Source organism: Desmodus rotundus, chromosome X (genome assembly GCF_022682495.2).
Source record: "Desmodus rotundus isolate HL8 chromosome X, HLdesRot8A.1, whole genome shotgun sequence".
NCBI classification, from domain to species: Eukaryota; Metazoa; Chordata; class Mammalia; order Chiroptera; family Phyllostomidae; genus Desmodus; species Desmodus rotundus.
The window spans coordinates 96,966,883-96,994,559 of record NC_071400.1 but is presented as its reverse complement, the minus strand read 5'-3'; the positions used below and the strand labels follow the sequence as shown (position 1 = coordinate 96,994,559).

The window sequence follows — 27,677 nt, the reverse complement described above, 5'->3', positions numbered from 1 at the left end:
TTCTATTTTGTGGTTCAGACCAACAGTACAACACAGGACAAGTGGGTACACACACACACACACACACAAATATCCCTTTGAGTTTACCCGTAATAAAAGGACAAGGTGGAGACAAATATCACTTGAGCAACTTGAGATAAAACTTTTCTGCATCTTAATCATTTAGAAACTATATGGTTATCATATCAGTTGTTATTACCAAGGCATGTTACACTTCTTCTAATATAAAATTCTATCAAGGAAAAAGGTCAAGTTGCTCATTTTATTTAGAAGCAACTTCCTGTTCACCACCCCTTCTCTCAACTCCACACAAAAGGAAAATACTGAATTTTTCCCATAAATCTGAAGTTTGCCCCTTAGTAGTAAATGATTACTGAAAATACCAAGATTGAGTTTAATCCAGGACTTATAAAAGAATATAAAATAGTAAACTGTATTAATTTTGAAAAACACCAAATAGATCTAACTGTGAACAGCTTAACATGGGAATCACAAGAGAAAAACTATTTGAACCAATTTCCCACATTTCCAGAACATAGTGGCCTCTAGCTGTGTTCCATATTGCTTTAATAAAACAGTCATCAGCTTATGTTTGTAGTGAAATTCCTGTTAATTGGAGCTTTTACTTTTTGTTTTGTGATTTGGCTCATAATTCCTTTTGCCCCCATTTGGCCTAGAGCCTTATCATCAGGGGTCATTGGGTGACATTTAGTTAATCAAAAAATACTTCTCTGCTGGAAAGAATTCATTCTGGCCTCAACTGAAACACCTGACTCTTCTAGAAGATAAATAATTCTTGAGAAATAAGATTGGGGTGGGAATGGTGCAGAGTAAATCATGCCTGAATCACCTATCAGAAAAAAGTCAAGATCGATAAAGCTCTCTTACACATACCATTGCCCGACCATCAACAAAAAATAGCCCAGGGGCCAGCATTTATTTTTTTTTATTAATCAAAAAAATGTTTTAACCACGTTAAAATCTCTTCCGCAGAACAGCCAAATCTTGTTTTCTCTCCAAAGAATTTTCTATGCTTCCAGTTCGTCAGTGGAATGCTGGGGCGCTGGGGTCAGAGATGGGCAAAGATGGCGTCCCAGTGTGATGGTGTGGCGTGCAGGCTTCACAACCAGACTGTCTGGATTTACAATCATGACCTGTGCATATCTGCTGTGGAAACATGGACAAGTTTCCTAGCTTCTCCGTGGCTCAGTTTCCTCCTCTATAAAATGTACTAATATTCATCTCTGAGTCCTTTCCTGTATGGGAGCCCTAAGCTCAACGAATGTTGGCTACAGTTCTTATATTCAGAAAGGGAACCTTCTCGGGGCTCTGCAGTCCCTCAAAGGGAAGACTACACAGTTGGAAACACAGAATGACAGAATTTGAACGTAACACAGAAGTTTTATACGCCAAAGGCTCCAAAGTCAAACACATCTGTAATTTATCATTACGCCATTTCTGACATACAGCAACCTGAACACCTCCCTTACTAATTGCTGACTTGTATTATCCCTGCCTTCCCCATACGACATCCCCAGGAGTTATTCTTTACCACCCTCAAGGTCACCCTAAGGATAATATGAACTGCACAAGGCTCACTGGAGGCCAGAGTGTTAGACCTCTTCCCTCTGAATGTCTTCCTTTCAGCTTCCTTGTAAGGCCTGTTCCCCATCTATAGCGACTCCCAACTCTGACTCTTCCCTGTCACTGTGGAATTGGTCACAGCTCAGCTAATTGCACTTGAGAGATTTCTTTATCTGTTTTTCTGCAGAGCTGTGGTTCTCAGCTGGCGCAGCTGTGACCCCTAGGTCAGAGGTCCCCAAGCCCCGGACTGTGGATCAGTACTGGCCCATGGACTGCTAGGAACCGGGCTGCAAGGGAAGCTTGTCTGCATTCCACCTCCTGACCCACCCTGCTTGAGTTCCACCTCCTGGACACCCTAACCCATGTCAATGGAAAAACTGGTCCCTGGTGCCAAAAAGGTTGGGAACTGCTGCTGTAGGGGACACTGGGCAATGTCTGGAGTCACAATGAGGGGTAGAGGTGGGCAATGGACTGGTACTACTGGTTATCTAGTAGGGAGAGATCAAGGGTACTGCTAATCATCCTACAATGCACAAGACTGACCCCGTGATGAAGAATGATCCAGCCTTGAATGTCAACACTGCTGAAGTTGAGATACTCTACTCTAGCAAACAATGCCGACATTAAATCAGTCTCTGTGTTCAGAACTTAACATATACGAAGAATGAGAGTTTGAACAAATCAGATGTCTGCGTGCATTTATTTTATTTTACTTATTTATTTTTAGAAAGAGGGAAGGAGAGGAGAAAGAGAGGGAGAGAAACATTGATGTGAGAGAGAAACATTGATTGGGCGCCTCTCATACATGATCCAACTGGGGACCACCCGGCAACCCAGGCATGTGTCCTGAACCGGGAATCGAACTGGAGACCTTTCAGTGTGTAGGATGATACTCACCAACTGAGTCACACCAGTCAGGGCTCTGTGTGCATTTTTAAAAGATAATTGAGAAAGAAATACCAAGAGTTCTCAAAGTTGGTAAAGCTGAAACAGGACCTCCTACAATGGGGTTTTCACTTCCCGCACCAACTGCATCGGCAAAATCTAAACAGCTTAGGACTGACCAGCATGTTAAAGAAAATTTGCCAGATGAAGAGAGGGCTGCCTCAGGATTATGTCAGCTGATGTGTCTAAATCCAAACCAGTCTGCAGAAACTAAAAGTTATTTGCCCCTTCAGAAGTTACTTAAAGATGAGAGTGTTACTTGTTCCTCGGAAGGTTACCTAAAAGTGGTTGTTACCTGAGTAATGAAGAAGAGAAAAATAACCAGACCGTTAGCCATCACTGTAACTACTGAATTAGAGCTCATGTAGTTTGTCTGGGAAATGTCCTATTTTAGGATTTGCTTGAATTTGGCAGGATAATGAGAAATAAGTAGTTTTGTCCATGGAGAGGGTAGGGATTTTCGATGCCTTAATTCTCACAATTTTTAGAACCATCACTCTCCAAAAGTATTATCGGACAAATATAAGAAAGTTTTGGCTGCAAAATTATTATGAAAAACCCTCCAACAGCCATGGAGAGTATAAAGCTGTGTGCTATAAGCAGAGGAGACCCACTCTGATTGAGTGCAGACCTTGGGTAATCTGTGTGATGGACCCAGGACATGACACATCTTATCTGTCCAAATATCAAATGCAAGACATGCCTCCAGGTGATATTAACCCATTCCCTTGTCTCCCATACACCACACATCACAAAAATGGCTGTAAATAAGCATCAGCTCAACGCCTCCTTTTCTATGGACCTTCTCTTACCGGTCCACCCATGTCAGAGTGCAGGCCTCAGTGTTTCCCAGGATATTTGTGCCTGCCTCCATTTCAAGCAACTACTTGTTTTGTCTTTGGTCTCCCCACTGGCTGGCAAGCACCTTGAGGCTGATTTAGAAAAACACCTGGAAACTGGTTGGTGTGCTTAATATGTGCTCACAGAACCATCATTGACATTGAAGAAAACACCATACTGTAATACAAAATTAATTATTACAATAAATCAAACATTTACTGGCCTCTTATATTCTAGTTATGTTCTAAGAACAGGACATATATCCCTCATTTAATTCTCACGGCCTTGTAAAGGAAAAGTTGTCTCACCCTTACCAGCGTGGCTCAGTTGGTCGGGTGTTGTACTGAAAAGTTAAGGTCATCAGTTTGATATTTGGTCAGGGCACATGCCTGGGTTGCGGGTTCGCTCCCTGTAGGGGTGTGTGCTAGAGGCAACCTATCAATGTTTCTCTCTCACATTGATGATCCTTCCCTCTGTTTTTTCCTCCCTTCCCCTCCCTCTAAAAATAAATTAATAAAATCTGTAAAAAAAGAAAAGTTGTCTCTATCCCAAATTTTACAGATGAAGAGTTGTTTAAACTTTAAAAAGAAATGAGGCATTTCTTGAAACACACACATACCCCATCCTGCTTTTTATGAGTGCCATTTGAAAGGTAAACTAATTTGTCATCTGCCTCTGGGAACCGAACTAAAACAACCTGTATCTATTTTTAACAGCAAATATGAATTCGACTTGATCAGAGTCATGAAAACTGGTCTCTTTTTTGTCACTTAATTTTTCCAGCCCATTTGACCTCCCAAGGATGAGCTAAAGAGCTAAGTATAAAATAAAAACTCCTGGAGAAGCCCCAACCCAGTAACTCCTCTGCAGTTATGATAAACCACCACAGATCCTTGGGAACCTCTGCAAACATGGGCAAGTATAACCACACACTAGGGCAGCAGAGCCATTCAGCCTTGGGCGTGAATCTGACCACGAATAACACTCACTCCTTCCTTGGTTCCAAAAGATGGACTAAAAACAAATAAATGTAAGTCCAAGCCCTCATAGGAACTGCAAAGTGCTGTCTTTCTCTCATTTGTTCAGTCAGAGAAAGCTACAGTGGGAACTAATGATGAGTTGTTAGAATATCCAGGCCTTGGCCTTCTATAATCTTCTTTCCCAGGTAGCCCACTGAACGCATATTCAACACATATGGAAAAGCCATTTCCAGTGACATCATCAAGCTCACTAGAATGACTAGAATAGGAAGGCTGCTGATAAATTCTTAGCATGACATTGAATCAGAACTAATTGGCCGGTATACTCTCTCTACCTGGCATTTGATCTCCAGATTCAAATACCGGGTCCAGCACAAATAACACCCCCTTTTTATTACAAAATCTTTTATTATAAAATCATAAGCATGTCATTCTGTAACATAATAATATCACACTCAAGCACGCCACATGACATTTTAGGTGAATTGTTAAAATGAAAACTATAAATTATTACACCCATATTATTACCCTACCAACCACATTCAAGCAGATGTTACTTCTGCTGGACCCTGTATATTAAAAGTTTCAAATATCTCAATAGCTTCCTGCAGTGTAGCTTCTACAAATGTTACCTATCAAGGTGGCAGTTCAAACTGTCTGGGAAAAAAGTTTGCAAACGTGTACAGCTGCGTGCAATAGTAAATTCAGGCTCAGAAGGTTTACAAAATGCCATTTTTGCTCTGTGATAATTAACTTGGGCTCAACCTGGGTTCCACGATGATTTTATATTAATTTGGAAATAGCCACAAGAGAACAACTTCAAAATTTCGAAAATATTTCTTTTTAAAGACAGTCATAGCTTTCTTAAGTACTTACTGAACATTTCTAACATATGCAATTCCTATCAGCAGGATTTTAAAAGACAGCTGGGAAATAGAGGGGGATTTTACCGCCTGTGTGGCTCATTTTCCTCAGGTAGGTAGAACTGTTCTTGGTTACCAGTCATAGGTATCCAGGAAACTGCTATTACTGCAATCTGAGTTGACTCGTTTAATTATCTTTTTTACATTTTTATTGAATTTGAAACAGCGTGGATGGACCTGGTGAGTTGACTTACTTTATAGTTGACTTATTTTATTAGTGTAAGTCATAAGAATCACAATATTAAGTCTTTGTCCTCCTTCAAAATGAAATCTTTCAACAGATTGTAAATGATGGTGATATAAGCAGTAAATTTGCTCCAAAATCAAACTGATTTTCACCAAATTAAATAGTATTTATGTCAATTATTTTACACATACGGTAGTGGCACACGCATATGACGGAGAGAGGGAGAAATCTGCAAATGAATTGAAGTGGCCTGTCCCATAGTTCAAGGTAATAGATCGCCGATCTGTAGGAAACCTTGTGATTCCACCTGTTAAAGTTAAAAATTATTCACCAAATAAACTAATATTTAACATGATACTCTCAGTTCCTTTAGGAAAGAGTCGAAGACACTTTTACTTGTAGTTATATGAAACCAGCAAATATCTAAGCACCGTGAATACTTTGCTAATATTCTAAATGAATAAGAAAAGATGTATTTTAAGGTTCTTTCTATGAAATCAGAAAAAAACTGGAATAATAAAAAAAAAATAAGGGTTGTACCACAAGCTGCACGCAGGAAAACCGAGGCTCTCTGGTTTTCTGAGCCGACCATCTGTCTTTGCTTCATGGGATGGCCACAAGGGAAGAGTCAAAACCACAGTTTGTGGTTTCACATCAGTGCCCACACTACCTGTAGATGTCATAGAACCCTGATGCTTCACTGTATCGAGGGGAAGGGCAATGTTTGCCCCTGTCTCAAATGCCCGTCATTACAGTACCCAATGATCCAGACCCGAAGAGAGGCTCAAAAGCAATGATGTTTAGTCTCAGTCTTGTCATGGACTAGCCAGGTGACCCTTCCATAACCTGATCCACTCTCCCCCTCAGTTTCTTTATCTGTCATAGTAAAACATTGCACTAGAAGGCCACTAAGACCTATGCGACAGTAACATTATAAGCCACTATACATCATTAAAGTCAAATTCCATTGATTTTAAAATACTGAGAAAATAGCCAAAAGGAAAGGTGCAGAAGAAATAGTGGGTCCTTACTGAGATTTTCTCTGAACTTTCAGTAAAAATATGAGTCTCTTGGCAATGATATGTAACATTCCAGTCAGCCTGGCTCAAAGGCTCTGAACCTTCTCCTAAAGCAACAGGCAGAGACATCTTAAGTGTCATTTGAACCATCTGAACTTTGAAGTTGAAAAAGACTCAAGTGCTAAAACAAGTGGAGTGAATCCCTCCAAAGCTATTACTTCTCTTATTCTTTCCTGCTTGTGTCTACCTTCCTGAGATGCTGCTCCAGAATTATTCCCCTATGAAGTCTTTCACATCCTCCCACCTTGGGTCCTGTCTTGCTTCAAGCACAAAGCAGAGCCTGAAATGCACACACCACATGTTCTTACCTCTCCAGGGTCTTTACACCTCAGCAGTAGCAGCAGCTCCAGACAAAACTGACCCCCCATCCTCCCCACTCAGCACCCCTGTCCAGTGTGGGAACGAAGAAGGACACTGGAGAAAAGGATACTGCTCTAAGAGCTAGAGGAGCCAGGCAAGCAGGCTCCCCAGCTGGAATGCGTGGCTAGAGGCCCTGGGAGGGAGAAGGCCTGGGTCACTGTGATCCTCTGAGTCACATACCCTGGGGAGCTCTCAGCTCTAAAAGGCCTCCTTGGGCACACAAGGCTGAGAGGCACGGAGCACTTGCTAAGGGGGAAAGTCTGCAACTCACAAAGTTGATATAAATGGTTACATAGACTTATGTCAGTTCACAGTAAATGGTAGAGATGCAATATGAATGCTGGACAGAACAAATCAGTTAAATGAAATGCTAACTCACATATCTGTTAAGGGACTTATATCAAGAATATATAACAAACTCTTACTAGTCAATAATAAAAAGACAAATAACTTGATTTTAAAATGTGCAAAGGTTCTGAATAAACAGTTATCTGAAGAAAACATTCAAATAACCGAGAAACATGAAAAGATGCTGAACATCACTAGCCATCAGAAAAATGCAAATCAAAACCACAATGAGATAACACCTCACACCTAATATAGGAGGGGAAAAAGAAATGTGGGCGAGGATGTAGACAAACCGCGACTCCCATACATTGCTGGTGAGAAGGTAAACTGCACTGGAAAAAAGTTTGGCAGTTTCTCAAAATGTTAAGTATAGAGTTCCCATATGACCCAGCAATTCCATGTCCAATTATATATTCAAGAGAACTGAAAATTGATGATGTCTGTCTGGAAAAAGTCCAGCCATTGTTAACACAACAAGGACAATTTGCCCGACATCGGTGTAATCTGGCTGCCAAGGAGAGGGGACTGGAATGCACATGTGTGAACAGAGATGACTTCACTCTACTAGTCAGTGGGGGTGGTAGATGCCATTGAGTGAGCATGTGTACTGTGTGGCCGTCACATTGAAAATGACTGAGCGGGTAGAGCAATGAATCCGCATCAAATTTTGCATTAAGCTTGAACATTCCTCCACAGAAACAATTTGGATGACTCAGAAGGCCGCAGCTATGGGCAACTGGTGATTGGCAGCTTCATCATGACAATGTGCCTGCTCATGCATTACATCTCTTGCAGATCACCCAGGTGACTCAGCCCCCCTACATCCCAGATTTGGCACCCTGTGACTTCTGGCTTTTCCCAAAAGCAAAATCACCTTTGAAAGGGAGGAGATTTCAGACCATCTGTGAGATTCAGGAAAACACAATGGGGCAGCTGGTGGTGATTGGGAGAACTGTGTGAGGTCCCAAGGTGCCTGCTCTGATGGGGACTGAGGTGTCATTGTCCTATGGACAATGTTTCTTGTATCTTGTATCTTCTTCAATAAATGTCTCTATTTTTCATACTACGTGGCTGGATCCCTTCTGGACAAACCTCGTATGTCCACACAGAAGCCTGTACACAAAATTGTTCACAGCAGCATTATTCAACTGATGAGTGGGTAAATAAAATGTAGCATATCCGCACAATGAAACATTAGTCACCTCTAAAAGGTAATGAAGTACTGATTCATGTCACAACATGGATGAACTTTGAAAACATCAAGCTAAGTGAAAGAAGCCTGACACAAAAGACCACACATCGTACAATATGATTCCATTTATATGGAATGTTCAGGACAGGCAAAGCCATAGACACAGAAAATAGATCAGTGGTTGCCAGAGGCTAGGGAGACTGAGGCAGTAATTAGTAGGAGGGATAGGGTTTCTTTGGGGGTGATAAAACAGTTCTAAAACTGGTGATGATTGTACAACTCTGAATATACCATTAAATTACACACCTTAAATGAGTGAACTGAATGGTATGTGAATTACATATCAATGGTATGTGAATACATACAACATATATTATATTAAAAGTGAAATGTTAGCTCTATTTCCTTGCACAACCCTTCCTCAACCACACAGGGCTCTTCTGAGGTAACCATTACTCCTGTAGACTCACCTGTGTGGTTTGGCAGGGGCCATGGTGCGAGAGGGCTTCCAGCGGGCATGGACCTCGCCCCCAGCACATCAGGACCCTTCCCCTCAACCTCATCTCTAGAATTCTGGTGGCAAGAATTCTTCTCTTGCTTCGTGGTTTAGCTCATTCCTCCCTGACATCTTTGCTAACTCCCTTCCCAGCACATCCATGGTTCCCATTTCAAACTTAGAGTTGTATCCCATGTGGCCAGAGTCTCCAAATAAATTATACGTGACTTAAGTACAATGGGCCCTCACTGCCCAGTGATTTCTCATGGCTGAAATTCAGTAGTTAATTGTTACTTTTAACATTACTTTGAAAGGAAAAGATTTATTTTTTTTGTTTAGCATTTTAAAAATAAGGGTGTTGTCTATAGGGGCTATTCTGCATTTTTACTATTATAAATAAAAATAAAATTAGGAGATGATGCCAATGAAGGAAGCAATTCAATGAAGAGAAAGTGCTGTGGTCATTGGATTAAAGAACTCAACATTCTTATATAACTTTTTCATCCAGTAAGAGAATTATATTAGGGTTACTGACATATTTTAATTTAAATTTTATTGTCAATTACAGTTTACCTTCAGCATTATTTTGTATTAGCTTCAGTTGTAGAACATAGTGGTTATACAATCATATACTTTACAAAGTGATCTATTTCAGGACCACATATTTTAGTTATTAATATTCATTATTATTATTTGTTTTCATATTCTTCATCTTTCCAAACTATGTTTGGCCGCAGTGGACAAATGCTCATGAACATTATTTTCTTAACGATAACTAGCTCCATCCTGCCCCATGTTCAATGTTTTGTTTGAATCAGTGTATTCTGCTATTAGGACTAAAGTCTTAAGAGAAAGGTTTACTAGTGGTCCCAACTAGATGCGATGCCCAGTGTCTGGCATTTGTCACACTTTGGACCATCGTATAATTTTTGCTTATTTTGGATTTGTCTTAAAAATTACAACCTTTAACAGTCCTTACAATTTTTCATTTTTAAAGTCGGCACTTTACTCAGGAGAACTGAAGGACGTTGGTGGAATTATGAAGGAGCAGCCTTTCCCATCTAAGGATAGGCAAGGAAGCAAATGAATGCTCTCAAAAGACCCTGCCTGTGGTCATTCTGTGCTGGAAGGTCCGCACGGGCTTCTTCTCAAACACACTTCGGTGCTGTGGGTAATAGAAGTCAAATAACAAAACTCAGAGGAACATGCTGTGTTACTTTTTAAGGGAAAAAAAGCGGGGGGAAATCAAAGGGTTTAACAATTTTATTCACTGGCTTACATTCAGCGACTCTGAAAATTTGGCCACGGCTCAGGTTTGTGAATTTCTATGGAACATGAACTGTATTTGGCAAGCTCAACCAAATATGAGGCTGATAAAAAAAAGTTTCATGCTTTCTCAAGACCTTATGCCATTAACTGTGTGGGATTGGAAAAACTGTTCAAATGTCAGTTTAAACACTATAAATAAATGATTTTCTATACCAATATGAATTAATAAAATTCTGTTGATTTGAGACCATAGCTTGAACTAAACTTTCTTTGAGTTTTAATTAGGAATTGTTTCACCGAGAACGTGAACTTGAAATCAGGCAAGTTGAGTTCGGCAGAGTCCTGTTTCCGAGTTAGAAATGTTAATGCAATACTTTATGGAGAATTGACTGAAAATTCAATTGGCACGAAGGTTGTTAGGAAGCAGGTCTTGAAATGAAAAAAAAGGATTAGGCCAAAAGAAATAAATCATGATTGTAACGGCCCAAATCATTACATGAAAGAACACCGTGGTGAGTTCCGCTGCAAAGTTCATGACTTTGGAACACTATCTCCAAACCAGTCACCTCTGAGTTTCACAGAGTTGGCTATTCAACCGCCTTCTTGACCCTTCGGTCTGGTATCTCAGGGTCATCTCAGACTTCACTTATCCAATCTTGAACTCTTGGCTTTTCCTCCTGGCAAATGTCTTTGTACCTAAGCCTCCTACATTTTAAGAGGTTTTTATAAGCATTTATCTCAGTGCCTGGTATGCACACCTGCTCAATAAATGTTGTTGATGATAATATTGATGACGACTGATGATGATTAAGATGATGATTTTCATGCACGCAATTAGTTGAGCCAAAAACCAAATCGTTTTGCATTATTTTTCTCTTCACTTCATGTCCCACACTTAATTCGTTCCCAAATTCTGTCAACTCTGCCACCGAAATAAATCAGGAATCCAAACCCTCCTCTCCAACTATACTTTTATCATCGCACCTCCAGCCTCCATCATATTTATCCTGAAGAAATTTAACAGCCTTTTAAACAAACCAACCATATCCACTCTTGCCCTTGACCAATTACCTGTCCGTGGAGGCAACCAAAATGATCTTCTTAAACACCAATTTTCATTACTAAGCTGAATATAGTGCATATCATGTATTTGTTAAATTTACTAAACAAACTGATGAGGTAGGTACTGTTATTACTTCTATTTTACAGGAGAGGAATCAAGCATATCTAAGATCACTTTGACTCTAAGAAGCAAATCCAGAATTCATACTCGAGTAGTCTGACTCCAGAGCTGAGTATTCAATTTCTCTACAAAGCACCATGTCATATGCAAGCTTAAAAGAACAAACGAGCAAGTAAAAACTGTCAATTCACTTCCATTGCACACAGAATAAAATCCATCTGCTTTGGACTTCCCTGTGCCAAGAGTCTGGACCTACTTCCTCAGTCTCCTTTCTCATGCCTTTCCCTTTCCTCTTGTTCTCCTGACACTCATGATTAAGGCAAGCTTGGTCCTGCACAGGGGTTTCTGCCTATGCTGGCCCCTGAAATGCTCTTTCTAGGCATTTTCGCATGGCTGGCTCCTCCTTCTTTATCTGGAATCCCACTCCCTCAGAAAAGACTTCCCTTACCTCCCCAATTTGAAGTCACTGTTCCCTGGCTTCTCAAACTCAGCCACCCTGTCGATTTTCTTCTCAGCACGTATCTCAACCTGTAATTGTTTCCATATGCTTGTCCATTTGTCTACTTACTGTCTTTCCCACTGGTCTGGAAGCTTCACAATGATAAATATTATTTACGACTATAGGTTTACTATCTAGCATCATGCCTTGTGCATAGTAGACGCTGAGAAAATTTGATAAGTGATTATATGACAAGTACACTTTTGTGATACGAAACAGTCATCTGGACTTTAGATTCTCCAAGTGAGACTGCAGGGTCAGAATCAGAATCCCCTGGGGATGCAATTTAGCATAGAATCCTAGGACTCTGTGTGACTTTAAGCATGTACCTTTGAGTTTTCTAAGGAATCTTTATAATTGTGATTCTGGCATGATTTACCAATGAAATTACTCACAGAATTCTTGTCTGGCTGTGCTTTTTGAGTAATTGCTGTACATTTTTAGGAATACTTGCTAAGAGAGAAAAATGTACATTATAAATTGCTTTCACATGTGATAAGATTGTTAAAAATATTTACTGACAAGGAAATTGATACATACTACGTTTTAGATATATAGGTAGCATTGACATAATTACATTGGAAGCCAATAATTTCCTTTTCAGCTTGCAGACATTTGTGCGGGCTCCTGGCAAGCTTGCGGTTCCTAAGTCCTGTGATGTGTATAATGGATGCAATGGACCAGCTGCAGTACAGTCCTGAACTGACCACAATAAAACTTCTGGGGCCCAGGGATCTGCATTTTAAAAGTCGCCGGGAAATTCATGCAAATAAAATTTTAAAGCAATTTTTCTTTTTATCTAGACATGGCTATTGTTTTAGAAGAATAAACAACTGATATCCAGTGTCTGCTCTTAAATCTGTAGTTTAATTCTGAGAAATCTAAGATAATGTTTCCCATAAATAAAAAACATGCTGTATTAATTGATGTTAAGCTCACTAAGTCTTCAGAAATGCAACATATCAATACCTTTTTGGTCAAATAAATCATCTTTGGTAACTACCTTTTGTCTGCATGTACCATGGGAGTAAAGGGACAGGCATTCCTCACTTTGGTGGGGAAGGATGAACCATTTGGCCACACAGTAACATTAGCAAGGTCAATGCCATATCCCATCACTTGACTATGTTTTGGGTATCCAACCTTTTAGCATCTCTGGGCCACACTGGAGGAAGAAGAGTTGTCTCGGGCCACACATTAAATATACAAATACTAACAAAAACTGATGAGCAAAAAAAAAGGATTTATGTAAATTTACGATTTTGTGTTGGGCCACATGCATAGCCATCCTGGGCTGCATGGGGCCTGCGGGCTGCAGACTGGATACCTTAGATAGTGGATAATGTTAAGAAAATTGAAATTGAAGTCAGGAAAAGGCTTCCTGGATTGCCTGAAAGCAAAGGCGGCTATTCTTTCTCTTTTAAGAAAAGATACCTAAGTTCTAGAATATGACAGAAGAGCTTAAGTTAAAAACAAAACCAAAACAACAATGAAACATTGAGCCATGTTTACGATATCAAGTAAAGAAGTGAAGTAATAACCTACATCCCTGTCCATGAACCCTGCCTTCCGTTTCCTTTCCTTCCAGTCTTTCTGGAACCCTGTTCAATCAGGCTTTTATTCCCACCATCCATCAACACTGCTCTTACTGAGGTTATCAGTGACCTTTACATTACTAAATCCTCTGATCAATCCTCAGTCTTCATCTTATTCAACTCACCAGCAGGGTAACCCCATGCTTGATCCAAACAAGAACTTTCTGATGAGTCAAAGTAGGTGCTATTAATACATATACTAATTGATAATTATGCATTATCTAGGATTGTACCTAGCAAACAGGCTCAGCAGAGACCGGTTCTATAAAATCCTCCCCAAAATAGTCATTTTTTTCTCATCGAAGATAATTTACCTTGAGAAAATCTTCATATTGTCAATGAGTCATATCTTTTTCTAGAAAGGTATTAATAATACAGATTAACCAGGAAAAAAAGTACAGGTGTAGAAAAGCTTCTCCAAATCCCACAGTGAGGACTTGAATTGCTTCACAGGATTCTTACTGATGCCTGAATTATTCTTTCTTGCCCATAAAAAAATAGTACCGTTACATGAAGTACATTTATTGTTCACAGGAACAGTGTATAAAGTGGTCATTCCCATGCATTTTGGGATTGAGTGAACTGATCTTGGTAATTCCACCCTTCCTGGCCATGATTGATCCTAAAAACCAGATCAAAAGCCATCATTCTTTCTTACAGCCAGAGACACATGAGGGAAAGATGGCTGGAGGCTTCTGCAAAATGTTTTGTGGAGCATAAGCAAGAGATACAGAAAAAGAAAACCTTTCTTCCTGTATGCCAGGGTTTCTCAACCTCACTACTATTGATACATTGGGTTGAGTCATTATCTGTTGTGGGGCTGTCTTGTGCATTGCCAGATCTTTAGCAGCAATTCTGGCCTCAACTCACCACATGACAGTAGTACCTCTGCAGTTGTGACAACCAAAAATGTCTCCAGACATTGCCAGATGTCCCCAAGGGTGGCAATAACCCCAAGTTGGGAACCGCTGCTATAAGCATGGTCAGATTTATCCCCAAACTGCCAGTTTCTCTCAATACTAGCTTAGAGACGCTTAGAGGAAAATAAAGTCAGGAGAATTACAGGAGAAAGATCCACAGTCAATGGATGAAACACACCATACCTGTGAATTTTTGGTGACGTGAGCCTCTAAAATTTCTAATTATTTAAGCTGGTCTAAGTGGGTTTTATCAGGGGTATTAAAGCACATTGTTTTATTCCAGGGCATCCTACAGCTTAGGGCAGGACTTTTTGGGGTTTCCTTTTGCATGTAGGACAGAACTAAAATGGCTTATCTTTCCATTTGTTAAATGCTGATTATTCACAATCTTTATGGAATTGTAGAATTTTAAGGCAGGAAGGGATTTAAAGGAAGGAGAATTAAGCTAAAACGAATGTCTATGTTTACTTTAAAAGAAAGGCTTTCAAAAGAGTATTAAGCCATGTGACTCCAAATATCAGGAAAAGATATTATCCGCTTCAAAACACTTCCTGAGAATGACAAGTCACCATAGATCTTTCGTAAAAAGCAAAGGGAGACAGACGTTTTCTTATGACCACATACACTTAAATAGTCACTTCCCCCTAAGAAGGAATTCTGCATGGGTTTAATGACTAAATCAGTTATCTACTTGCAGTGGACTTCCTGTCATTTCTGTGGGCAGACTTGTTATTCAAGTTTACCGTCCAGCAGTATACATATTTTTTTAATGTGAAAAGTGATGAACAAATAGAGCTAGCACAATTGGCAGACTGCTAAATTCAGGGTATAGTGGGGAGGGGAGAAGGTAAAAAATATAGTCTATTTCTTTTATTATTTTTATTGTTTGTATAGTATCATTTTGTATTTTCTTTGCTTACAAAACCAATGGAAGCTTATAACTAAAAAATCAGAAGTACAGAAATAAGAAAAATAAATAACATTAAAATAATCTATAAGAATCAATTACTGATTACGGCTTAGTGAATATTCTCCCAAATAGTTTTCTTGTATATTGAGATTTTCTTCCTAAATAGCATCGTATTATTTTGAAATCTTCTATAATGTATATTGAAGGTCTATTTTATCAGATATTTAAGTTGTTTCTAATTCATTCCCATTGTAAATAGTGCTTCATATGACTTATTGGCTGAAAATAAGTTATACATGCTCAAAAACAAAAATATAATAGAAAACACAAACACAAAATAAGTTCTGAAAAATGGACCAAGGCTTAGGATATCATTGGCTTCAGTGCTCTGTTACCATTCACTGGCAGATCCAAGGACAGAAAGCAGCCTCACAGAGGGCAAAGGGGAGAGAAGAGCAACCGCTCTTGCAGTGAAGGAAACTACTCAGGTGACAGACACGATAGAGCCAACACTATATGAACCTAATGGAGAAACATTCAACAGATTAACCCCAAGCAGGCTTATAGAAAAAGAACTGGATTTACCCAGTCATTTAATTAAAATCCTGTGATGGCAATGCCAAATAGCTATATTTATTTTTTTAATCATTTTTATTCATGTTTTATGGATAAGAAACCTGAGGCCCAAAGAGTCTAAATAAATTGCTAAAACTTACACATGCTCACATATACCAGGTCTGTCCATATGGTACCCACCATACAATATGAAAAACAGGGACATTTATGGAAGAAGATACAAGGTACAAGAAACATTGTCCACAGGACAATGACACCTCAGTCCCCTTCACAGTAAGCACCTTGGACCTCACACAGTTCCCCCAATCACCATCACCTGCCATGTTGTATTTTCCTGAATCTCATGGAGGGTCTGAAATCTCTTCCCTTTCAAAGGTGACTTCAGTTTTGGGAAAAGCCAGTAGTTTTAGGGCACGAAATCTGGGCTGTAGGGGACTGAGTCACCTGGGTGATTTGATGTTTCACCAAAAAACTCTGCACAAGATGTGACGGATAAGCGCGCTGTCATGATGAAGCTGCCAATCTCAGTTGCCCATAGCTGTGGCCTTCTGAGTCATCCAAATTGTTTCCGTGGAGGAATGATCAAGTTTAATGCAAATTTTGATGCAGATTGGTTGCTCTACTCACTCAGTCATTTACAATGTGATGGCCACGCAGTACACATGCTCACTCAGTGGCGTCTGCCACCCCCACTGTACAGTGAAGTCATCTTTGTTCATGCATGTGCATTCCAGTCCAGTCTCCTTGGCTGCCAGGTTACACTGATGTCAGGCAAATCATTCTTGTTATATTAACAATGGCTGGACTTTTCTGTACATACCTCATATGTATTTATATCTATGTCTATATCCATGTTTATGTTCATATATGTGTTTATACTGATTCCTATGCCTTTACCTATATGCATACCTGTAACTGTACCTGTGCATTCACCCATCCATCCATATATTAATGGTTCTCAAACTTGAATGTACAGTGGAATTCCCTGGAGGGCTAGTTAAAACACAGATTCCTCTACCCACTCCCCGGAGTTCCTGATTCAGCATGTCTCTAACATAGTCCAAGAATTTGCATTTCTAGTATATTCACAGGTGATGCAGATGTTGCTGGTGTGGAGACTACACTCTGAGAAGTGTTGCCTACACTTCTATCTATACCTTTATATCATTATCAACCTGTATTTCATTGAACATGTGGTTACCACCACACACTTCAACTTTTATCATCTTCTCTCACTACTATAAGCCACAGTGCTACATATTACATAAAACAGATATTATGGTGCTTTCAAATTTTCTTCTGTTAATTTAATAATAAAAATTTTAAGATATAAAAATTATTCCCATGTATCTTCTTCCTCCCAGGAAAATAGTTCAACTGTGGTGCATTTCTTGTTTTTACTTGATTTTCACTGACTTTGGCTTTTAACTTGATGTATTTACATCTTAACGATTCAGATTTACTTTCCAAACAGTGAGATGAAACAGGGACAACTCAAAGGCAGCTTCATTTTTAAATTGTCCAGGCTTTTGTAAACAAGCTCTTGACTGAGCAATTTATAACTCTCTAAACAGTTGGAGGAAAATATCACACGGTAAAGCAGATGTTATTCTCTTAACTTCTTTTTTTTTCAGGTCTACAATCATTGTCTACAGTACTGAACCAACCACATTCCTTCAAGTAAATTTTGGCTTTGCTGGATGTCAACCATGTTAGCCATACTCAAGATGTGGCTGAAAGAACAAAGCTTCTCAGAGGCAGCTCTGCGGCATGCTTCCTCATGCTAGTTTGACAGTGTTTGATTTAAGGGCTGTGTTGGCACATGTTTGCAGCATGCAATGGGAACACAATTCCCCAAATGCCAACCTTAACCTAAATAAAAGCTAGGCCTGCATCTCCTCAGGGTCAAGTTAAAAAATATGGGCTGTGATGTCTCAGACCTCAGCGGGTACCAATTACTGGGAGACAAGACATGAACCCAAGGAAATGTAATTGGTAATTTTATTGGATAAACAATTGAAAAAAAAGAGAAATTGAGAAAAAAGGGTCATTTTGTGCTGGTGCAGTTGGGAAAAACTATATTCCATTTGTTGAAATATTTTAGAAATAGAGGTTATTTCTTCAGAAAGCAAAATGCAGACATTAAAAAGGAAGACAAATTTTTACAGATAAGGTCGAAGCAAAGACTGTCTAGAGTGAGGAGTTAATGTGTGACAACAGAAGGAGTAATCCTAAGAATGATGAGTTTCACTAATGAAATGATTAAAAATTATGGCCACCTACAACCTATCATGAATGGCTTTTATGGTATGAGACAGAATAGATGGGAAAATAGGAAGAAAAAAAAGAACTTGTGCCCTAATGCAGAAAAGGAAGATGTGCATTTTGGTCAGTTCAGAGAAAATATCTCTTTTCTCCTTAATGTATCTATAGATAGACAGTCGGATGGGCATGCGCGCACCCAAACACACACACACACACACCTTCAGGCTTTATGAAATCAGTCCAATTCATATATAAGACCCCCTTGTTCCCATTAAGCATTCAAAATGCCCTTAATTGCAAATATTTCAGCAAATAGCTATGGAATGAATGATACAGTCAGCAAACATTGAAATAAAGCTGACACTAAAAAAATATGTTATCAAACAGGGAACTCATAGACTGTAGCAATAAATAAATCTGCATTTTAACATCTATGGCTGTATATTAATATAAGTGGGGGGGATTGGCTTAAAGACATGTCCAATATAAAAAGATAAGTTATCACAAATTGTGCTATGAAGAGAATTTACTGGAAGCATTGTAATAGGAGAAGCGGTGACTGTAAAAGTTTTTTGATGCAACAATCAGCCTGTAATTCCAATTTGTTTAAACATCTGTTCTATTAGGCACAAATTTAGCTGCAAAATGGTATTTTGAAGTAAAAGCATAAAAGACAGGAAAAGTGAACATTTTCTGAGATGAATATCTTTCCTAAAGAAATGTAATATTTTACTTATAAGGTAGTGAGATAAGTGCTACTCACAAGTAATTTCTCAATAAAGTGAATGAATGAATAAAAGAATTCATTTTAAAAATCAGTCGGTTCCCAGATCTTAGCTTGAGAACTTCAACAGATACAACACACACACTCATTTTCAAATTAAATGTAGTCCTATTAAAAATAAACGCATGAAAAGAAGTTATAACTGCCCATCACACCAAAACATGCAGTTTAGCTAGAGCCATTACAGCACTTTTCACGTTGTTCAAACGCAGATTTTAAAAGCATACATAAAACACAAAGCAGTTAATCAAAACAAGTTTGCATCAGAAATTCAAAAACATTTGTCATAGGACCGGAGTAAAACTTTTTACTCCCATTATTAATATAAACTGACCTTAAAATCAAAGCTGCCCATATCTTAGTGAGAAAGTTTTATGGAGGAATTCTGGAAAATGAGATAAAGAACCCATTAAGAGATTACTTTTTCTTTGCACTGTGATGCAAAGTGACATACATGAGTAAGGCAGTTGGCACACTCAGTAAAACACAGATGCCAGCTTTAGAGTTGCAAAACATCTGAGGTCTGTGAAACATCTCAAGAAATTATTGGGGAATTAAAAAAATATTTTAGCTAATCATCTATAGTAGACAGTTTCTCAACCATAATATTCTTGACATTTGGGGTCAGGTCATTCTTTGTTGTGGGGGTGGGGGATGGTGGTGCGGTCTTGTGCATTAAAGGATGTTTAGCAGTATCCCTGGTCTCCACCCACTAGATGCCAGTAGCAACTCAGCTACTGCCAATCGTGACATTGAGAATGTCTCCAGATATTGGCAAAAGTGTCCTGGGGAGCACCATTCCCACAGTGAAAAGCACTGACAGCACACATTTCCACCAACTGGTTTGATCAACTGATGTAGCAAATATTATAAAACTGTCCAAAATTTTATATTCATGCAGAACTCCTGTGAATTTTCTCAAGTTGTATACACATTTTCATATTTAATCACAACAGACTGACAAATCTGGAGTGACTGCTTCCTAGGTATGCATATTTTTAAAATCCAGTAAAATACTACTTCTTATGATCTTATGAAAATTTCCAAGGATTCTCATCCGGAATTTGTGATCTGGGGCTTAAACCAAAATGTCATCAGTGTTTTGCATAATGCTCTCTCCAAAATGGAAGCACAGACTGTGTTGGCACTGGAAATTGCACGGGAATAACGCTGCTTATGTTATACTTTAGATGAAGGAAAACAATCTGTTTCCCCTGTTTAAACAGAAACTAAGGATAAAGTTGCTGAGGATAGTATACCTTAAAATTCTAAAGATTTTTATACTACTTATTAGATATATCTTATATAAATAATGATAGTTGTATTAATTACTCAGGAATTAGCTGGGAAAGATTCTCCTTGGAAGATCATTACAATACTCAATTGTAATAAACATTTAAGTGAGAGTTTTGCCCTTAAAATTTGTCTTAGTATAACTTACTAATAAAATGAACAAAGAAAAACTATAGGAAAATTTTCTTGGCTAAGTGTATTTTAAAATATGTGACTATATTGTTTAATGATAGTAAATCTGGAGACCAAAATGCTTATCAATAACTGTTAAAAACTAAAATACATTCACTGAAGGTGGAAGAGGGAATAGGGAGATAAATGATAATGGAAAAAATACAATATAAAATAATGTAAAAAATTAAAATTAAAAAATGTGGAAAAAGCAAAAAAAGAATAAAATACATTCACTGAAAGTGCAGAGAAAAGTATTCAAAATTGACAATAATAACTGAGCAAAGTAAAGTGGGAACAACATGCCTCCTTCAGTAATAAAGGACAAAATATGAAAGCTACCATTTTTATCATCTTTTCTAAATTGTGCTTTTCTTTCTCAAAATTTTCTCATGAAGATGATTCATTTATCACTAAAGGTAATCATATTATCAGATCACCAAAACATTTCATATAATTTAAGGCATGTCAGAAAAAAAATGTTTGTAAGTCTGTACATATAAATTATTGTTTCAGAAAATATTGTTAATATGTTATTCACATTCCTACATAGGTAAACATGTCAAACCTAAATTCTGACTTCTGTAATTATTTGACATTTATTATTGAAATTATAATGATCTAAAATATACCTCACTTGAATGAGGAAAATATCCCAAATCAAAGTCTTTTTTAATAAAAATAGTTGTTTTTTTCTCTAGATTAGTGGTTCTCAATTGGCATAACTTTGCATCTCACGGGACATTTGGGAATATCTGGAGACAGGTTTGGTGTCACGACTTGGGGAAGGGTACTTCCAGCATCTAGTGGGTAGAGAGCAGGGATGGCTGTTAACCACCCGACCATGCGGAGGACAGCCCTTCACAAAATAGAATGATCCAGTTCCAAGTGTCGGTAGTGCTGAAGTTGGGAAACCTGCTCTAGATAAAAGCAGTTCCTGGTTTATCCTGTGCACTGCAGCAAGCAGCACCCAATTCAAAATGTTGTGATGAGAAAGTGGCACTTTCGGAGAGCATGTCATATTTTACCAAGGAGATTTTCCTTCGCCGATGGAAGGTGGAACTTTAACAACCCCTTCTTGCTCTTGTTGGCGTCTTATGGAGCAGGAAACAAAATGGAAGATTGCAGGGACAGTACAAGCAGCCCCCAATAAGCAATCCTTGCACAGATCTTATGTGAGCAGCATGTATGTACTTCGACACTGAGTCAAAGTGATGCCCTCACTGTGAAACAGGAATTACTCGACATGCTAAGAAAAACACATTATAAAAATTAGTACAGCTAAACTTAAGCAATAAGTTTGAATAACTATCGTTTTCCCCTCCAATGTCAACCATAAGTGATATTCTGTATTGCTTGGGAGTCACTATTACAATCAAACTTTTAACAACCTTAAGTAAACATCTTCACTTTCCACAAAACTAAGTGATGGCGGAGTAATATGATTGCTTACAGCTGCAATGCTTCATGGCGAACTGAACACGTTAAACTTTGGCTAAAATTTCGCTTCAGTGGCGTATAGCATCTTTTCCAAATAAAACCATCTTTTAAGTAATTCTTTAAATAATGCCCCGGTAGACTCCTTAATTAAAACCTGGGATAGACTTGAGACAAGTGATCCACTGATTATACAATAAATGCACATTAAATTTTTTAAAGAAACAACCTATGTTCTCAAATATAAATTATAAGTTTGTATTAGGGTCTAGCATTGTGTAAATCACTCATGTCTTACTTACCCTACCGAAAGGGAAAAATTAGAAAACTTGATGCTAAGGAGAAACAAATGTTTCCTGTGTGTTTACTTCTCTTGAGTGGCTATGATATTCTCTAGATTATGGGCCATCAACATTTCAGGAGACAGGTGTCAAGTTTCTCAGTGGGTTGGGAGTGAGAAGCTGAGGTAAGCAAAGGGCATCTGGCTTTCATTCCTGCTAAGAAAGAAACCGAAATCTTGCTCACACATTCCATTACAAAGACTTGAAAGCAGAAAAAAAGTCCTTCTTGAATTTCAAATCACCCAGGACAAAATATATCAATAATTTGCCTTTTAGTGTGAATTACTTTAATCAGATTCTTTTGTTCTAAGACCAAACCAAGTTCAATCCTGTAAAGATTAGAACAGATTTGATGCTGCTGGATGTTTTACAATGTACCAAATAAGTTTGGAATGGTAAACACCTTTGGGGAGGACACAAGTGAGCACCATGATTGAGAGGAGCAGTGTTGGTGAGTATAGCAGTCTTTAAATACCAAAAGATAAGCAAAAACATCACTCCACCAAAACACAGATGTTGAAAGTTCATTTAGTGACTACTTACCACGCCCTCTACTAAGGTGTCAGGAATGCAGTTGCCGTAGTAGAGAGAGATGAATGGTTGAGTCTAAGTTTAACTTCACAATGGATCCCACACGTTTGGAGTCAAGCATAACCTGCTTTTCAATGTAATCTCATGGTAAAGAGGGAAATAGACTGTGTTTACCCAAACAAAAAGACTGGATCTTCATTTACAACAGGCATGGGGACAGCAGAAGTTACTCCAGATCTTTGGTTAATCTACTCCATTAGAAATCACTTTGCAGGGATGGCAGAAAGCATTGGCACAGTCTGTGTCGATTTAGTCAGCACCTGGCCTGCTTCTGTGGACATGCATTAACGTGGCACCCTTTCAAATAACACTCACTGATGGTTTATACTGAACCCCTTAAGAATATCACTTTAGTTTTGTAAATGCTGTAGTTTTAGTATTAGATTGGTGCAAATGTTCTCATTGTACTGAAAGAAGAATACAAGGGTTCCTGAAGCCATTTCTGAACTTTGTACATTCATCTCCAAACAGCTGAGTATTAGTATTCTGTGTACAGATATAGCTATGGTAAGGAGAAATGCGTCCTGATGACTTGGTGAACTAACACAGGACTGGATAGGGTGAGGAACGGTCCAAACTCTTTTTTAGTACAACTTTTCTTTAACTTTAGAGTTATCTGGGAGCCCTGACTTTGCTAAAAGGCACCTGAAGCTTTAGTGTACAGAAATTTTAATTTCAATTTAATTTTCAACACATCAACATTAATCCACAGTTAGACTGTTCTTTATACCAAATAACTGAATGCTGTAATCAAAATCTCCTGGGCTACCAAATAACTAATTCTCTGAAAGACAATCAATTTGATAATCCATAGAGGATTATGGTGACTCATTAAAATAGGCAACTGTTAGAAATGAGATTTTCCCTAAAGGGCAGCTCTAGCATCTTTATAATACAACTAATCCCATTACACTTACACAAGAACAGATTCCAAACTTTAATAATAAACTTCATAAAGGCTGAAAAAAACTGGGCAATGTTGACACCAGGCTCATGAGATCATTACGGGAGGTTCCTGAAGCTGACGCTAGGGCAGTGATTCATTTGTTCTCTCCACGATGCTACAGATTTTATGGATCCACATTGGACTAGACGTTTTTCAGTATTTCACAAGTCTGGTTTGGATATTCAATAATCTAACTTCCTTATCACCGTCAGTGGCTTGTTTAGCCAGGTGAACACAGAAGACAAATTGAAAAATCTGAAGCCATTTCCCCCTGCCCTCACCTACCTGAAATTAAGTCAGAGATGTGACAACTGTTTTAATGAACTGATTAATTTAGTAATTGTGTAGTCCAACTAGCTATCCCTTATTTCGGTTATCTATCGCACCTCCTTCCAACAAATTGTTTGAGAATTGCAGCTGTGGGAAAGTATATTCACAAGAAGATTCTGGCCATCATTTTATAACCACCACCACCACCACCACCACAATAACAACCAAAGCTAATTTAGCACTTGTTGCGGGCCAGCTACTATTCTGTCACACCCCGGGGTGTTCCACCATGCAGGTTAAAAATCCTAAGAGAGCCCACCAAATTTCTCAAGGCTTAATGACATACTCATGGTTCTTGGAATTCCAGAAAGCATAGCAACTCTTATCTTGGTGTCTTTGAATAGAATGGCCTTATGTTGAAAAATAAATAAGCATGATCCTCCATTGCATTCCACAAATACTAATTGAGGGCCTCCTGTGTGCCAGGCACTGAAGTCTGTATTCCAGATACGGCCACTCATTTCATCATTACAACACCATTGTTCTCATTTTACATAGAGAGAAAGTTGGATAAACTTACCCACAGGCCCACAGGAAGTAAGTGGCAGAGTCAAAATAAAGAGAATATATTTAACTAATAATTTGAGTCACTTGGTGTCACCATTCATCTCGGCACCCAAGCTGGAAACTTCAGGATACACTCCTCACCCCCCACCACGTCCACTGTCCCTTACTTACTACCTCCACCACAGTGGTCAATTCTCCAACAGTATGGAATTTCCTCAGAAAACTAAAAATGGAACTGCCTTTTGACCCAGCAATTCTGCTGCTGAGACTATACCCTAAGAACCCTGAATCACCAATCCAAAAGAACCTATGCACCCCAATGTTCATAGCAGCACAATTTACAATAGCCAAGTGCTGGAAGCAACCTAAGTGCCCATCAGTAAATGAGTGGATCAAAAAACTATGGTATATTTACACAATGGAATTCTATGCAGCAGAGAGAAAGAAGGAGCTTATACCCTTTGCAACAGCATGGATGGAACTGGAGAGCATTATGCTAAGTGACATAAGCTAGACGGTGAGGGACAAATACCATATGATCTCACTTATAAGTGGAATCTTATTGGCAAAATAAACAAGTGAGCAAAATATAACCAGAGACACTGAAATAAAGAACAAACTGACAGTAACCAGAGGGTAGGGAGGAGGGGGATAATGGGGAGAAAGGGGGAAGGGTTGTCAAGGAACATGTATAAAGGACCAATGGACAAAGTCAAAGGGGGCTAGGATAGAGAGTGGGAGGTGGGGATGGGGGGTTGGGGGGAGTCGTGGGAGGAAAATGGAGACAACTGTACTTGAACAACAATAAAAAAACTAACTGTGAAGTTATGTCTAAACAACTAAAAAATTGAGCATATTGTCAAATCAATGAGAGTAAGTACCTAAATACAAGGAATATTTCCAATGTTTACTTCTCATTCTAATCTATTCATTTCAGTTCCTTTAGATTTTAGAGGTTTAGCTAAAGGGTTCTCACAAGAACTAGGCCCATTGCTTGTACTCAGTGGTCCTCTTTCTGCCACCAGTTTCGTTAACAAGCTCCTCTAAGGTCTATCCCTTAGAAATATGCTTTCTTTGAATAAACTCAAATTGTTCAGTTTATTGTACCTCCCGTTACATGGCCTCCCATGACATCTAGCTTACTTCTGTGTTTTGAGTGCTGATGAATCTTAAAGATGTATGTACACATTCACCTTCATTTGCAAGTTTTTATTATGCAAACAAACACAGAAACAAGCTAAAATGTTCCAAAGTGTACATGCATTCCCTTGTCCACATGCAGACAGCCCACCCACTGATACGAGTGTGGGTTGGACTGGTGGTGGGCATGTGAAGTCTCCTCCATCTGATCTCTAGCGGAGTGAGTACATGAAGGAGCCTCTCTTCCAACATTAATACCCAAGGTTTGACCCAACTTCAACAGTTTTAAGAAAATGTATTTTCAAATTAAACTTTTCATTTTCAGATAATTATAGATTCACATTCACGTGTAAGAAATAATACAGAACTCTTTCCTGTTATCCTTTACCCGGCTTCTCCCAGTGCAAGATACCTCCCCCAGTTATCTTGCATAAATGTAGTACAATGTCACAGCCAGGGAACGGACACTGATATCATCCAATGACTTCATTCAGATGTCACCAGGTTTACGTGCACTCATTTGTGTGTGAACGTGTATGTATTTAATTCTACGCGATTGAATCACACGTAGGTTTATGTGACTACATAATAGTCAAGACACAAACCATTCCACCTCCACGAGGATCCCTCGGGGTGCTGCTTTGTAGCTACTCTCACCTCCCTCTCAACCCACCGCATTCTTAAATCTGGCACCCAGTGATCTGTTTTCCGTTTCTTTAATGTTGTCCTTCAAGAATGTTACATAAATGAAATCATACAGCATGTAGCCTTTCTGACAGGCTTTATTCACTCAGCATAATGCCTTGGAGATCCATACAAGTGATTGAGTGTATCAGTATTTCATTGCTTTTTATTGTCAAATTATATTCTGTGGTATGACTATAACACAGTTTTTATAACTAGAAATACATTTTTGATTCCATGTAATTTTACTAACTGCACCATGCTAGAGACTATAATATGATCTGGTGAGTAATTACATAAACTACCTTGTTTTTTATTACAAGACCTCCACAGTGAAGTGAAAAATGAAGTCATTTTTCTGTATGTTTTAAACTAAAGCTCACGCAGGTGTTTCAGTCAGTTAAGTATTTCAGCCTATACTATTTTAGTTCTGAGTTATGCAAATAATTATCTCAAAAAAATTTTAATTTAGCACACAAGGAATATCTCTGTATTAAGTAGGTGCTGGTAACTTAAAGTAACTAATGATGATAACTATCGGGATTTAGTCTTCTGGCCATTTTTTTCTTTGGCAATTTATAGGGAGCCTCTGAAAGTTCAAACACACTGTATTTTTGGCAAAGGACCCTCATGGTTTGTCTGCACTTTACTGCTTCCTTTGCACCTGGGACAAACTATTTTCGGACTGTCTAGACAATCACCCCAGCTTTAAAGGTCTTTTCCTTTCTTTTCACATAATCACTGATCATGGAAGGTAATAAATAGATGACGCTGGCATTCTCTCATCCAGGATACTACTCAGATAAAGTCAGGAACACAAATGCCTTTGCTCTGGCTCACAAAATTGTGAGGCCCTCATATATGGTCTCAGACTTCTACCAACCGATCGAGTTTAAACAAGTTCTACTCGTCTACTGATGGACACTTGGGCTGCTTCCAAAGGACAACAATGCGGTGATAGCCAGGGAGAAAGGAGTGGGGGAGTGGAGTAGGGTATAGGGGGATAAATGGTGATGGACGGATCACACAATACAATATACAGATGATGTGCTGTAGATTTCTGAACCTGAACCCTGTATTCGTTAACCAGTGTCTTTCAGTCAGTTCCTCCGCTACCAACAAGCAACTGGGCCCTTCTGGTGTTGATTCCCAGGTGGGTGGGTTTGTGTATATTCCAGACACCTGTGAGTCTCTCCAACAAACTCTCCTGTGAGGCTGGGAGTTTCTCCTGCTGCCTCAACCCCCACAGGTTTTTTTGAGTCAGAGGTTTTGAGGCTTTATTTCCTCATACGGGAACCCTGG

At 38.8% G+C, this 27,677-nt stretch overlaps 1 protein-coding gene across 5 annotated transcripts in view; it reads right to left on the bottom strand.

Annotated features, from left to right (window-relative positions):
* ARHGAP6 (Rho GTPase activating protein 6) overlaps positions 1–27,677 on the bottom strand; it is a 441,720-nt gene that overhangs the window by 129,197 nt on the left and 284,846 nt on the right. Inside the window, exon 1 of one of the 5 annotated variants that reach the window (XM_045203286.2) lies at positions 6,847–6,866. The exons of the other annotated variants lie outside the window; for them this stretch is intronic. The gene's annotated coding sequence lies outside the window, so the exon portion shown is untranslated. Of the gene's footprint in view, positions 1–6,846; positions 6,867–27,677 lie in introns of those variants that run through there. 5 annotated transcript variants of the gene reach the window in all.